At 42.0% G+C, this 12131-nt stretch overlaps 1 protein-coding gene across 18 annotated transcripts in view; it reads left to right on the top strand.

Moving 5' to 3' along the window:
- Positions 1-12131, top strand: part of MAGI2 (membrane associated guanylate kinase, WW and PDZ domain containing 2) — a 600602-nt gene that overhangs the window by 424161 nt on the left and 164310 nt on the right. The gene's annotated exons all lie outside the window — the stretch shown is intronic.

Here is a 12131-nt window from a genome sequence, read left to right as displayed (position 1 = left end):
TGCTAGGTTTGCCTTTTGTACAGAGTTACAGGCAGGATTTGTGGACACAGTTTGGTCCCCTTTTGCTCCTTTGATATGTAATTAGGTCCTTACACTTCACAGACTAGCTTTGCATCTGTTCAACCAGTTTCTCATCTCCTTCAAATATTAAAGTTGTATCATGGAAGCAAAATAAGCCTTTTCTATTTCTTCCAGATCCATTTTGCATGTGTTCGTAGTCTGTCCTGTCCTGCTTTCACATTAATCTGTTGTTTTTTTCTAAGGAAAAAGACACCAACTACAAACATTTTGTATTTAAATGCATATTATGTATTTTATCAAAACTTTTTTTAGAAAAAACACATTTCAAATGTATTTTATGCTATAATACACGTTTGTCTTAGGCAGTATTTTTGAGCCAAGGACAGTATCACAAATTTCAGAAAAGTACGAAGTTTGAAGAATAAATACATCTACGGTAGTTCCACACATTAGTCTTGGGGGGAGAAGACCAGATCACTTCACAGTGTAATGCCCAGAAATCAAATTCCTCAAGTATTGCTAAATCCCAGCCACCAACTCATGGGAGCAACAGCATTGGAGCAGACACTGAGCTTATTCTTACTAGTGACCATGTCACTTTGTTTGGTGGTCATCTGATGCCAGTAAAACATTGTTGCATTCTCCAGTGGCTCAGAGGTGGAGCATTACTTACTTTTGGGTAAAACAAAATAAAAAATAAAAAATAATAGTTACAGTTACAGGTAGGTAGCCATGTTCATCTGCCATAGTCAAAACAAACAAACAAACAAAATTCCTTCCAGTAGCACCTTTGTTGTTGTTCAGTCGTTCAGTCGTGTCCGACTCTTCGTGACCCCACGGACCAGAGCACGCCAGGCACCCCTATCCTCCACTGCCTCCCGCAGTTTGGCCAAACTCATGCCAGTCGCTTCGAGAACACTGTCCAACCATCTCATCCTCTGTTGTCCCCTTCTCCTTGTGCCCTCCATCTTTCCCAACATCAGGGTCTTTTCCAGGGAGTCTTCTCTTCTCATGACGTGGCCAAAGTACTGGTATGAGCTTTCATGTGCATGCACACTTCTTCAGATGCACATGAAAGTTCATACCAAGAACAAACTTAGTTGGTCTCTAAGGTGCAACTGGATGGATTTCTTTATTTCTTTATTTCTTTATTTTGTTTGGCTATGGCAGACCAACATAGCTACTTACTTTTGGGTAGTACTTCTTCCTGGCTGACAGACAGGACTTTCTACGAAAACCTCCTGTGAGAACTCCAAGGGGAGCTCCACCACAGTTTCACTCTTTCAGATAGGGCAGTATTCGGTTTCACCCTGACCCTCACAGCTGAGAAGAAGAGCACCACTGAGAAGAGCATTCCTGAGGAGGGACAGACTTCCTCTCTTAGCATGGCTCTCCCCCCTTCCCACCCAGAGCAAGAAAGCAGCCTGCAGCAAAGTAAAAGAGACTGGTGAGTTAGAGTAGATTCTCTACTCCCGTGTATTCAAACAGGTAGCGTTCAGCATCAGCCAGCCTAATACACACAAACACACCTTTGGCCAAAGCCATCTGCTTTAGCTACTCCCACTCAATATCAGCAAAATGGTTATCCATGCAGTGTAGATTGGTGTGACAGGAAAAGCTAGATTCCTGGAACAGAGCTGGTTCAGGCTGTGCTGATTTGACAAACAAACAAGTTCTCAGCACAAATATCTCAAAGTGCATCAGCCTTAGATGCCTGCCTGGTAACCGAATAAGGAAAGCTCTTTTAATGCACCTTCCACACGTGTTGCATTTGTTCCAATATTTATTTGCTCTGTAGGTCTGTAGAAATTGTTTTGATCTCATTCTGCCTAAATCACTCTTTCAAAAGAGAAGGATTGGCATTACACTGGCTTCTGTTTTTGCAGGACCCATGTTTCCAGGACAATCTTCTTTGAGTTCCAAGGTTTCTAATTCCATGGTGGCTAGTTGAATAAGAGTTTTCATTAACCAAGCCCTTACACTCTGTTTCTGCAGTAGTATGAGAAAACTCTCCAGAGGTAGCATTCTTCTTCTTCTTTGGCATTCACTCGTAGCCGAGTAAGATTGTCTTCCATGAGCATGGTCTTAATGGTGTGTCCGTAGGTGACTATGGAGGCCAATTCTGGATCCATACATCCTTCCACAGTGGGGACATAGGTTTCCGGGCGGGAGGTGATATGTTGGAAAAATGCCCTGGAGCCGCCTGCAAGCTTCCGGAACTCTGAGCATCCTCTGGTGTGCGCAGCACTGGAAAAGGCATCTCCCTTCTTCTCCAGGGCACTCAGTGACATAAACCAGCTTGATTTATGCACACTAATCTTCTAGCATAACGCAGCAGGAAGCGTGAAACATCGTAGTCTAATCTACTATTTATTTACACACTATATACAGACAAAGGCATAATGGTGCCTGGTCTCTCCAGCTCTCAGAGAACAAACCGGCAGAAATAAAAGTGAAAGCACAGTACCCGCAGCGGAAGAGATATAAGACCGTCTTCCTTTCTCACAGTATTCTCAGACAGGCATGTGAATTACAGCAAACACAAATGCTTCATCAGAGGAGTGAAATACTAATATGATCATGGTGAGGGTTTGCCAAGCGTGCCTTCCTCTTAGCTTGTTCCTTCCTTTCATCTTGAGTTTGAGCATCTTCAAAACCCATGACACCTTTGGTAAAGGCTGTTCTCCAACTGGACTGCTTGCAGGCAAGTGTTTCCCAATTGTCGGTGCTTATACTACATTTTTTAAGATTTGCCTTGAGACAGTCTTTAAACCTCTTGCTGACCACCAGCATTACGCTTTCCATTTTTAAGTTCAGAATAGAGTAGTTGCTTTGGAAGACGATAATTGGGCATCCACACAACATGACCAGTCGAATGAAGTTGATGTTGAAGAATCATTGCTTCGACACTGGTGATCTTTGCTTCTTCCAGTACACTGGCATTAGTTCGCCTGTCTTTCCAAGTGATATGTAAAAAAAATTGGAGTCCGTTGATAGAATCTTTCAAAGAGCTGGAGGTGGTGTTTCTAAGTGGTCCATGTTTCATAAGGTTGGTAGTACAATAGCTGCAGAAGTGGTAGCTTTTGAACACCATTCTTTTATTTATTGTGAGAGTACCTTATGGTATACATATATCAAGAAGATGTTCCAGCTGAAGTGAATCTGAATAATTTGTTGCTGAACTAATTATATGTTATTCCATGATAAAAGACCAAAAACTGTACTTACACTTGATCTTTTGGGGGGCGAAATGTGTATGCCCCCTCCAAGGAACTGATACAATACTTGCTAATAGCAGCATGACTTGTCATTGTGCAGCAGGGCAAAGATGTGATTGAACTGATTTTCCAAGGCTGTTATGAAAAGCAGTGGAACCAAAGGAAGAGCTAATATGGCACCTCAGAACCTTGAGAGATGATAATGCTACAAACTCCGTCATAACAACTTGGCAAGGTTTTCTGATTCCAACTGAAACACAAGTGCCACACCTTTATCCTTTGTTTTGGAACTCACAGTTAGACTTGTAGTTATACTAAAGATGCCATCTCTTCATAAAACAACCTGAAACCAAACAAAAGACAAAATTGTTACTGTTTACTTAACGACGTTTGAACTCTTGTACCCGCTTGTTTTCTGTCATCTACACATAGTTGTAACCACCTTTTGAGATTTTATTTCTTTTGTTGTGCCGTTTGAGATTTTCAATGAAAATGAAGTATAAAGCAAGACAGAAGCATGAGATGACTTTGTTGCAGTTGTTTTTGAAACTGTGTTTCCTGAGGTTCTTTAGAAACATCAGGGATTCCTCAAAGAGAAAATCAATAATGTGGACAAGCTTATCTGAAAGACAACTAGTCCTTTGCTATCAGTCTTTCCCTGCAATGTATAGGCACTGGAGAGTGTTGGTGTCTTCCAGGTTGCATTCCTGCTTCACAGAGCACAGGAGTGATATCCAACAAGCCTGGTTAGTTCTCCATATGAACTAAGCATTGGCCCTAGAATTCCCTGAAATTCTGTGCTATGTTAGGTCAATGTAAAGAGTTTTGTCGAAGGCTTTGCACTGGAGCTCCCTGAGAGCTGTTGCTTTAGCAGTGAGGCAGCTCAGATGGAGAACTTACCTAAGAGCTGGAGTTTATTTATACCCTTTCTGGCTCTCAGTCAGAGCTTGATCCAGGCAAGTACTTGCATATGTTTCCTCCTTCAAAGTAGCCTCATGCACAGCAAGCCAGGCACTTTGCCAGCAACCCTGAAGCTCTTTCCTAGCTCACCAACTCCTCTGCTCCTGTGGCCTTGGAGGTAGTAAGTAGTAGGATGCCCAATAGCTTCTGGGAACCAAGGCAATTGCTATGGGGACCTCCAGTCCTGGGGCTGGGATGTGTGGATCTGATGGCTTCTCAAGGTTGCTGGAGCTGCAGGGATAAAAGGCTGGTGGTGCAGTGGGGAGTGCTTCTTCAAAGATATCCTACATTCCAGGTCTTGGTGAAATGAACCTTGAGGGCAGAAACTTTGAAAAACATAGAGTTCTGGTCTAAAACCTCATTAGTAGGTAACCTCATAGTTTGCTTCAGATGAGAGAACTACAGTACAGTCATACCTTGTGTTGCGTACGCTCCTTGTTGCGTACATTCAGGATACACACTCCTGCCCCCCGGAAGTGTTTTCTGGAGCTTGCGGGAGCATGCGTGACCGCCAGATGTGCAGAACGCTTCTGCGCACTTCGTGCATGCGCAAAAGTGCTCAAATTGTGCAACTTCCAGTTTTTCGGGAGTTTTTTACGTGCATTTGAGTTACGCACGGCGACCCGGAAAGGATCGCATGCGTAACCGAGGGTTCCACTGTATAATTTAATCCAAGGAAGGACTTGTAGAAAGTTGAATAATATTGTTGACTAAAACAATTGCATCGCACCAGATATAAACAATAGTTTCAGTGAAAGTTGTCAAGACAAAACAAAATTGTTCATCTGTTCAGTTCTAGTTTTGCAGGTAGTCACATAGGCCATGCAAATAATATTCAATTCAAATTCATAACATTTTGGAAAAACAAAATAAAATGCAGACGATTTCAAGTAACAGGGTTTTTATATGCATTTTTCTGTCTCTGTCACAGACACCCAACATAATCCATATGCTTAAGACTAAGAAAAATATGAATTAATGTTGCTTAATTAAAATACAGTTAGCTCTTTTTATAACTATTTTATTTTTATCCTTTACAGAATAAGAAAATGTCATTTAGCTAAGCATCTTATTATTTTTGTCAAGTGGCATATTAATTGGACCCAAAATCTGCAAAATGCCCTTGTGTCATGGTAAATGCAAACAAAATGTGTCACTTTTAGATTAAGACCAGATGCCTCTTTGTCAGGAAGGCTTCCTTTTCTGATGATGCTGTCAGAAGAAAACCATTTAGAGGCAGACAGAGTGAGCTAGTTTTGGCAGATGGCATTACAATTCAAATAGAGGAAAATAAGCTTCCAAGTGCATACATACTTCCTTGTCATTCAAATGTATGGGTATTGTTCAACATAATTTCCAAACTCCGAATGACTCAATACAAATGCCTTCATCTGTATATCCATCGCTATTGTACGATGATGAGGAATAACTTCTATGACTGCTAGTTGTTTCCAGATGGCAGTAATATACAACAGAAATGATTTTTATCTATTGTGAAACAACAACAAAAACAAAAACAAATTTCAGCGAGGGCTTCTTAAAAATGTATGTATGTGGTAAAATGATGACCAAGGGATGAAAACATTTCACTTTACAAAAGCTCTGGGGTTTGGGTAATGGTAATTGTGTCTGGAAAAGTTAATGAGCCCAAAGAGCTTGCGAGAAGCATCTGACCATGCACAGGGCAGCTGGGCTTTATAAAGTCCACTTCCTCCAACTCTGACAAAATATGGACTATATGACACCCAGCTGCTTTTTCCTCTGGAGGATAATTTTTTCCTTGCTTACTGGCAAACAGCTGATGGGGCTATATTGGTTCTGCACAATTTCATATACAGTATGCACTTCATTCCTCTATCTGTACTGCTTCATTTTAAGATGGATAAGTTTCAGGGCAAGTTTGGCTCCGTTTTGGTCATCCTACTGCTACATCTGGACAGCGTAGTTGGAAGCAGCAATGGAATCAGAGAGAAGACAAGCAACTACTTTTAGGGATGCTTAGTCAAGGCTGTGATGATGGTCTTGGAAGGGGAGAGGGATGTCCTCAAGGCACCTGCTTTTTGAGCTTGTGACTTTGGTGGTTTGGCTGCGGTATGAAGGAGGAGCCAGGAGTCTGCCCACACAACTCTTGATTGAAGCCTACAGGTGAAACTCAAAAAATTAGAATATCGTGGAAAAGTCCATTTATGTAAGCAATTGTTTTCATTAGCTACAGGAGTTTAATATATGAGATAGACTCATGACATGCAAAGCGAGATATGTCAAGCCTTTGCTTGTTATAATTGTGATGATTATGGCGTACAGCTGATGAAAACCCCAAAGTTGAAATTGTTAATTTGGGGTTCTCATCAGCTGTACGCCATAATCATCACAATTTTAACAAATAAAGGCTTGACATATCTCGCTTTGCATGTCATGAGTCTATCTCATATATTAGTTTCACCTTTTAAGTTGAATTACTGAAAGAAACGAACCTTTCCACGATATTCTAATTTTTTGAGTTTCACCTGTATGTTTACCTTTTTAATTAAAAAATGAATTATGTGAAAAACTGTGAGGTTTGCTTTTATGGTGTGCAAGATGCAAATGCTCAAGTTCTGTGTTTTGTTGAGCAATTGTAAAATTGTAAAAAGAAAGGTAAAATATTGACGGAAGCACTTCAGGCTGGGTAAATTTTATCTGAGTAATGCAGGAAGAAGAAGATATAGAACTGGTAGTGTAATTTGGATATAATATATAGCTGTCAAACCAAATCAGCCTCTAATTTAATCATTGAATTGATTAAAGCTAACAGGCATTTATAGGGTAAGTCGGTTTCAGCTGAGCACATGTTTCTACAATGTGAGGGGGAAGTATCCACGATTCCATGACAATATGTGTGTAGTGGTTCTACTGAAGACCTTTGAAGGCCTTTCCACCTGTCCCAACACCCCCTGAAATGTTTTAGTTAAATTAATATAATTTAGTTTAGCTTTCTAAGTAAAACTGCATAGAAATCAATAAATGATTGCAAAGTACTTGGAGTTATATATTATTTTTTCAGATGGTAAAATTGAAATTCTTTGGTTTCCCAAGCTAGATGTTGGCCAATCACAAAATAACAGCAGATTTGATCTCCTCACACCCACAAACATATTTTTCACTGAAGAATTTTGCAAAAAATAAGTTTCACCCTAGTCTACAATGACACGCCCTAGACTCCCAGTTCATTATTTATCATTCTTCAAAGAGTTGAGCAGGTAATTTAAGGGACTATCCTGTAGTATCAACATAACTGCTTTGTAAAGTAGGTCATCCTGAAAGACGGTGATGTGTGCAAAGTCAGTGGCATAAATTAGTGGTCACATAAATCAGTGGCCGGGCTCTGGATAAGGCAGTGTCCTCTGTCCTTGTGATTCTGCATAGAAGAGAAGGGATGTGTACCTGGAGAACTGTTTGTGCTGGACAAGGGTGGTTATTTATTCACTCTCAGAGACTTGCTTCTAATAAGCATTTTACAGATAAACTTGTGAAGCATCCCATAAAGTTAAAATGTTTGAATTCAGTGGAGTTGGTGTGTCTTAGCCTCAATGAAAGTTGAGGTCTTTTTGCTGCAATGTTAGCTGAGGAGATAAACACGCACACATACAGTTCAATATTTCTCTAATGAAAAATAACCACAAATTGGCTTAGAATAAAAATGCAGGAGACAAGTCTTCAAACAGTAGTTCTGCGGTCAACTCTTATCTTTTGGCCAACCTTATCTTTCAACCTTCAACTACTAGCCCAGAGTTTGAGCTCTACTAATTCTGTTTTACTGGCCTGCATAGAATTTTAATTATGTAGAGCTCACATTTTGCATCACGGACGCAGAGGGAATTAACACATACCCTTGTGAAGAATTTATATGGCTTTTTAATGATCCACAACAGTAGTACTGAAATTTAATTTTTGTAAAACCTGCAGCTTGAATGGGTATAATATAGTTAGCAGTTCTGCACTTGCCTTTTAAAAAACTGGGTCCTTTATAATACTCCCAACTCATTAAATTTTTACTGACTTTTACACTCAAAAATGGGATTTGCTATCTGAACTCTTCATTGTTTGCCCACCACACAAATACCATTATGCATTATTGCACTGGAAAAACATGCAGGAGTAACTCATATATTTTTCTTCCTCTGTGCAAAAAAATCACAGAATATACAATAATTATTAAGTGGATGAGGTATTATATCCAGTTCAGATAAATATATACTTACATTTAGTTTTAAAATAATGGAAGAGGATCAAATATAGTATCAGACCATGGATAATTTACTTCTGATTAGTACCCACTCATCTGTTCTCTTAGTCTATTGGAACATAAACAGAAGAATGAAAGATAAAATGTGGTTAATATCATTGATTAATGAAAATATGTCAGTCTTTTCACACTGGACATATTTGGGAATAAGAACAGCATAGAAACTTAGTAAACAATTTGGGGTTGCCATATTTTGAAGAGCAAAAAAAGAGGATGATATGACGGCCATTCAAAGCAAATAAATGCAATTTGTCTCAAATTTTACCCCTGAAAAAGAGGACGTGTCCTGGAAAAAGAGGACACATGGCAACCCAGCCACAAGTGAGCACCCAGGGGCTCCGAACACTCTTCCCCCAATTCCCAATTTCTGGATATGGCACAGGAGAAAGGAGCGGAATGTAAATAACATATCATAAAGCAACAGTAGCTATAGGTTCTGTCTTTCCTCCTGAAGGATTATAATCATTTATTCATTGATATAAAAATCATTGATATATTCATTTATATGGAAACGCTCCCTTGCTGTGCTGAAAGCAGAAGTTCTTTGTTTAGTAGGAATGAGTAAATTAATGGATATTTAAACAGGATAACTGCTCTCCCAAATACAACAGAGTTGCACTGGTATTCCTACCTTTAGGACAGATTCAGGATTACTGCCTGTGATAATTAAATAACTAACATCTAGGACATAAAATTGTTATGAGTGCTGATTTTTTTTTTATTACAGTCAGGGTCCAGTGGACCTGCTTAACAGGCAGTATAAAGTTGCGTTTTTGCTTCTTCCACATTGAAAACCCCCTCTTCTATCTCTTTAGGCTTTAAAAGGCTAGGGCGTGCTTGGCTTCCATTTTCAGAAGACAAACGTCTGAGAAAGTGTGACCGAGAGTCCAGATCACCCTCCTCAGGCCTATCCTTGTGTTTGCACACAGGGGATGTTCTGAAAGGATCTTTGCACGGAAAGTCCAATCTACACAGGACTTTCTGTGCTCTCCAAGTGTCCCTGTTTTCTAAGTACAGTCCTGGAATTACAAAAGCCACCCCAGCTTCTGATTTGATCCCAGAATGTCCCCATTTCCCCTGCCTGCATCACATGCAGCAAGCTTGGGGAGGGGAAATGACCTAGCTCTTGTACAGAGCAGCAGTGGCAACTGCGAGGGAGCACCCCATTGCTTCTTCACCGCAGCCTCTCCCTGGCCAGACTCCTCCCTTTGGCATATCTTGTCCTCCCTCAAAGAGGGCACGTGTTGCGGTGAGACATGGCAACCAAACCCTGTGTTGTGGGTGGGTACGATTGGATAGCCACAACACCCTATTGGTAGGTCCCTTGATGCTGGGTTTAATCAGGCCAATGGGACGCTAGCCAAATGGATCAAGGGACCTATATATATGCTCATGCATGTGACCCAGAGCTTCTTCTTTTGGTCAGTGCATTGGAACACCCTCCCATCTCTCCCTACTTTAGGGCTTGTGCGCTTGACCTTGCTATGCCGCCATGTGTCGTCTCTCGTTGGGATGGGGGCACAGCAAGAATTTTCCCCACTTGGCTGATTGCCTGTTGCCATTTTGGTTTCGCCTGCCGCGTAGCAAATCGTCACAACTTGTAAGGTTGCGGATAGGCTCTGGTTCAGGTGATAGGGATGGGGGAACGCTCTCGCCATCCCTATGTAAAGGGTATTCTATTAAAGGAATCCAGGGACTCGATGGTTTGGTCAATCCTGAGAGGGGGTTGTGCCCGTGCCTGAGTCCAGGGGGACATCTGGGTGGTGGACATAGCATGTCCCTGGCTTTCCGCCATTCTGGGTGTTCACCCTAGGCTGACCTATGCTGGTGACCTGGGTCAGCGCTACCTGCAACAGTGCAGGGAGCTAGTCGAACCAGAGCCTATGCAACCACTCACTTGCTGTAATCAATAAAGTTGTGGCCTAAATTCTGCCAAAAAACCAAACCAAAATTTGAGTCTTGTCTTAATTTATTTAAGGGGGAGGTTTAAAGGTCTAAACACGCAACTCATAGCTGCTGGAGAGCAGACAAGGAGGAGGAAAGGCAGCCTCCTGTGACCCACCAGCTCTGAGGGGCAGGCAGAGGGCAGGGCCACCCTGGATGGGAAGAAAGGGGAAGCGGAATGGAGTGCAAGGAGTCTTAATTTTAAAAAAAAACCCAATGCTTTGTGCATCTGCGTCTAATCTTGTCCCTTTCTAAACTTTATTTATTGGTGTGTGCTTTTATTTTTGTAAATCTACCAAAGAATAAAATAAAATAGGTATTTCAGGGAGGGGGTTAGGACAGTGGAGGGTGTTGTGTGCTGTGTCCTGTTGGTGAAGTGGTGCTTTGTGGTTCGGGGTGGGCAGGGCCGGCGCGCCCATTTAGGCGAATTAGGCAATTGCCTAGGGCGCCAAAATAGAGGAGGCGCTGGCTAGGCTTGGGCAGGACGGGCTAGCAGTGAGAGGTGCTGTTTGCCCCCTACATCACCACCCCGGCTCCAGCTAAAGCAGGCTTTGGTGGGGGGGGGCGGCGGGACGGGTGAGCAGCAGCTTCTCCACTACAGCGGAGAAACTGCTGCTTCTCTCTCCACCCCCCCACCTCCCGCTAAAGCAGGCTTTGGCGGGGGGCGGGGGGCACCAGAAGGTGGTTCGCCTAGGGCGCAAGAAGCCCTAGCACCGGTCCTGGGGGTGGGGGGGATAAAAATGGAGGGGTCAAGGAGGGTCAGTTGGAGGGGAGTAAGAAGTGTCCCTGTTTTCACCTGAGGAATGTTGGAGGGTATGCAACACAATACGTAATCTCAAAACTGGCGAGCAAAGACTGCATGGATGGTGCCCTGGCACACTAGGCTCTCTGCAGACACAGCCCATCCAATTACATCCAATGCACAGGTGTGAGGCTGATCTAGGGGAAGAAATGGTCACATGTCACATGCCATGTATACCAGTAATCCCTACTCACTTTGGAAATAACATGTCCATGTAATTCATTTGTCTGTTTCAAACCCCCACTGCACCATCTACTACTGATTTTTACTCCATACTGACTGACGGAAGCTCTCCAAAATTTCAGAGAAGATTTTTTCCCAGCCCTGCCTGGAGATAGCAAGAATTACACTGGTACCTCGGGTTAAGAACTCAATTCGTTCTGGAGGTCCGTTCTTAACCTGAAACTGTTCTTAAACTGAGGTACCACTTTAGCTAATGAGGCCTCCTGCTGCCGCCGTGCCGCCACCGCGCAATTTCTGTTCTCATCCTGAAGCAAAGTTCTTAACCCGAGGTACTATTTCTGGGTTAGTGGAGTCAAACCTGAAGCGTCTGTAACCTGAGGTACCACTGTATATGCAAACCATTTGTTCTGAGGCTGTTCTCCCAATATCACTGGGTGCCCTCTTATTTTCCACTCTTTAGCAATAAGGACAAAGTGATTAACCTGTTAAAGATGGCCTAGCTTTCCCATAAACAGTCATCACCTTTGCAGTGAGTGTAATATTTATAATGCAATAGCCTTTTCTGGTTGTAAAATGGGATGGTGCAATTAGTGCTGCTGCAGTCTGGTGAGTGGAGTTAAAAAATAAGCAACACGTGATTAGTTTCAAATAAAAACTTTTATTTTTTCCTGATGGTATCATAAATAATCTGCAGTTCCCAAAAATCATTTTCTCTGGT

The sequence above is a fragment of the Lacerta agilis genome, chromosome 10, assembly GCF_009819535.1.
Source record: "Lacerta agilis isolate rLacAgi1 chromosome 10, rLacAgi1.pri, whole genome shotgun sequence".
Lineage (NCBI taxonomy): Eukaryota > Metazoa > Chordata > Lepidosauria > Squamata > Lacertidae > Lacerta > Lacerta agilis.
The sequence above is the reverse complement of the archived record's forward strand: the minus strand, read 5'-3'. Positions and strand labels throughout refer to the sequence as shown.